Genomic DNA, 4,122 nt, shown 5'->3' with positions numbered 1-4,122 from the left:
TGTGCAGCCAACTCAGTCATCCTGGTAACTTTATTTTATATTAATTTTTATTATTTTTTAATTCTATAATTTTTAAATTTGCATCCAAGTTAGTTAGCATATAGTGCAATAATATCCCCTGCATATAATACCCAGTGCTCATCCCAAAAAGTGTCTTCCTTAATGCCCCTCACCCATTCAGCCAATCCCCCACCCACAACGCCTCCAGCAACCCTAAGTTTGTTCTCTATATGTAAGAGTCTCTTATGTTTTGTACGCCTCCCTGTTTTTATATCATTTTTGCTTCCCTTCCTTTATGTTCATCTGTTTTGTACCTTAAATTCCACATATGCGTGAAGTCATATGGTATTTGTCTTTCTCTGACTAATTTTGCTTAGCATAATATCCTCCAGTTCCACTCATGTAGTTGCAAATGGCAAGATTTCATTCTTTTTGATTGCTGAGTAATACTCCATTGTATATATATATATATCTCACATCTTCTTTATCCATTCATCCATAGATGGACATTTGGGCCTTTTCCATACTTGGGCTATTGTCAATAGCACTGCTATAAACATTGGGGTGCATGAGCCCCTTTGAAACAGTACACCTATATCCCTTGGATAAATACCTAATAGTGCAATTGCTGGGTTGTAGGGTATTTCTATTTTTAATTTTTTGAGGAACCTCCATACTGTTTTCCAGAGTGGCTGCACCAGTTTGCATTCCCACCAGCAGTGGAAAAGGATTCCTGTTTCTCCACATCCTCACCAACATCTGTTGTTGCCTGAGTCGTTAATTTTAGCCATTCTGACCGGTGTGAGGTGGTATCTCATTGTGGTTTTGATTTGCATTTCCCTCATGATGAGTGATATTGAGCATTTTTTCATGGATCTGTTCGCCATCTGGATGTCTTCTTTGGAAAAGTATCTATTCATCCTTTTGCCCATTTCTTCACGGGATTATTTGTTTTTTGGGTGTTGAGTTTGATAAGTTCTTTATAGATTTTGGATACTAACCCTTTATCTGATATGTCACTTGCAAATATCTTCTCCCATTCTGTCGGTTGCCTTTTAGTTTTGCTGATTGTTTCCTTCGCTGTGCAGAAGCTTTTTATTTTGATGAGGTCCCAGCAGTTCATTTTTGCTTTTGTTTCCCTTGCCTCCAGAGACGTGTTGAGTAAGAAGCTGCTGCGGCCGAGGTCAAAGGTTTTTGCCTATTTTCTCCTCTAGGATTTTGATTGCTTCCTGTCTTATGTTTAGGTCTTTCATCCATTTTGAGTTTATTTTTGTGTATAGTATAAGAAAGTGATCCAGGTTCATTTTTCTGCATGTGGTTGTTTGGTTTTCCCAACACCACTTGCTGAACAGACTGTCTTTATTCCATTGGATAGTCTTTCCTGCTTTGTCAAAGATTAGTTGGCCATATGTTTGTGGGTCCATTTCTGGGTTCTCAATTCTGTTCCAGTGATATGAATGTCTGTTTTTGTGCCAGTACCATATTGTCTTGATAATTATAGTTTTGCAATACAGCTTGAAGTCCAGGACTGTGATGCCTCCTGCTTTGGTTTTCTTTTTCAAGATTGCTTTGGCTATTCGGGGTCTTTTCTGGTTCCATACAAATTTTAGGATTGTGTGTTCTAGCTCTGTGAAGACTGCTGGTGCTATTTTGGTAGGTATTACATTGAATATGTAGATTGCTTTGGGTAGTATTGACATTTAAAAAATACTTGTTCTTCCAATCCAGGAGCATGGAATATTTTTCCTTTTTTTTTTTTATTTTCTTCAATTTCTTTCATAACCTTTTATAGTTTTCAGTGTATAGATTTTTCACCTCTTTGGTTAGATTTATTCCTAGGTGTTTTAAGGTTTGTGGTGCAATTGTAGATGGGATCGGTTCCTTGATTTCTCTTCCTGCTGCTTCATTATTAGTGTATAGAAATGCAACCGATTTCTGTGCATTGATTTTATATCCTGTGACTTTGTTGAATTCATGGATCAGTTCTAGCAGTTTTTTGGTGGAATCTTTTGGGTTTCCATAGAATATCATGTTGTCTGTGAAGAATGCAAGTTTGGACACCTTTTATTTCTTTGTGCTGTCTGATTGCTGAGGCTAGGACTTCCAATGCTATGTTGAATAACAGTGGCGAGAGTGGACATCCCTGTCGTGTTCCTGACCTTACAGGGAAACTTCTCAGGTTTTCCCCACTGAGGATGATATTAGCAGTGGGGTTTTCATATATGGCTTTTATGATCTTGAGGTATGATCCTTCTCTCCCTACTTTCTTTAGGGTTTTTATCAAGAAAGAATGCTGTATTTTGTCAAATGCTTTCTCTGCATCCTTTGAAAGGATCATTGTCCTTTCTTTTAGTAATCTGATAATTTTATTTTAATGGAAATTAGAGTTAAAATCCCTGTTATTAAAACAAATACATAGTGTTTTTTCAAATTAAATGATTTATAATCAGCTTTGTACTGAAGAATAAATACAGAAGAATCCTTTTCATATGACATGATCCATAATTGCTTGAGTAACCAAAAGCTTGACTCTTTTATTAAAATAATACACACATAATTAAACATTTTAGCTTAAAGCATGTAAATGTACTTTATTCACTTATATTTATATATAGACTTGAGACATCTTCTTGAGTACATTTCTACTGATTGTAGTTCATTTTGTATTTCTTATGCCACAGTATTAAAACATCATCGTTAATTTTCAGTTTCTGTTTCATTCTAGTGGAGTGAGAACTGGAACACTTATGAGGAAATCCATGGGTAGAATCCTTCTGGATGTTTATAAGTTTTATTCTCAACCTTCTATAGTTGCCTTAGCTACAACTAATTAATATAAAATCAATTTCATTGTGTGGTGTCCTTTCACTGACTCTTCCCAAATACTATAATTTGTCTTAGATATAATGACTCTGGATTTTCAAACTCCTGCTCCATTGGTCTGTACAATATTTAAATAAATTACTCAATAAGTAATTATACCTGGATAAAAAGATTTGGAAATTATCATAGCTGACTCACAGTTTGTTAATTTAAATGGTAGAATTTGGTAATTTAAATGGTCAAAGTAAAATTAGAGATAACCTGTTGCCTTAGCAGTAATACTTGTCAATAAGCATTCAGTTAGCAGGTTTGATACAGTGAATTGAGATTAGCCTTTTAGTTATGAACACCATCAAAGACTGAAATATATCTCTTTAAAATTCATAATTTGAAGCTATAACCCTTAACGTATGTTTGGAGATAGAGCCTTTGAAAGAAGTATTTGAATTTAAAGTTAAATGAGATCATAAAGTGGGGGAGAGAAATCCAATAGGGCTGGTGTCACTAAAATAAAAGGAAGCGATGGAGTGCTTGGCTGGCTCAGTTGGTAGAGCATGTGACTCTAGACCTCAGAGTTGTGAGTTGGAGCCTCACATTGTGTGTAGTGATTATTGTAAAAGAGAGGGGGAGAGAGAGAGAGAGAGAGAGACACTAGGAGTTCATGTACATGGGCAGCTGTCTGTAAGTCAGAAAAAGAGGCTCACTAGGAACCAATTCTGCTGGCACCTTGATCTTGGACTTCCAGGCCCCAGAACTGTGACAAAATAACTTTCTGTAGTTTAAGGCATTCAAATGGTGGTATTTTGTTATGGCTGCCTTAGAAGACAAATACAGACACTGAGAATAAATATGAATTACATGGGAATGGAGGTTCTTGTTAATTAGTTGAGTTCAAATAAGAGAGTTTCTGTTGCATTAGTAAATATCTTAATATGGTTTACTGATTGTCAGTGCTCACAGCCACCCCTTTTTAGGCATGACATTTTCATTCTTGGATTTTTATTCTTGTCTTTCAGAATGTCTTCAAATCATATGGTCAGGAAATATATCTGGGAAATGTTATCTGTTACCTGCTCATTTGCATATCCAATATTTTTCTGCTGCCTTCACACAAGAATTGACAGTCTTCCTGGAAATAGAATCCATGGATAACTTCTTCAAAGTTTGATAAATATTGTCTCACAGTCCCCTGGCATTTAGTGTTGCGGAGCAATCTGGGCCAATTTTATCTTATTTCTCTGTACGTTATTATTTTTTTCCCCAGATGGCTGTAGGATTCTTTCTTTACCTTTTAACTGT

The sequence above is a fragment of the Acinonyx jubatus genome, chromosome A1 (genome assembly GCF_027475565.1).
Source record: "Acinonyx jubatus isolate Ajub_Pintada_27869175 chromosome A1, VMU_Ajub_asm_v1.0, whole genome shotgun sequence".
NCBI classification, from domain to species: domain Eukaryota; kingdom Metazoa; phylum Chordata; class Mammalia; order Carnivora; family Felidae; genus Acinonyx; species Acinonyx jubatus.
Note: the sequence above shows the minus strand (reverse complement) of the source record.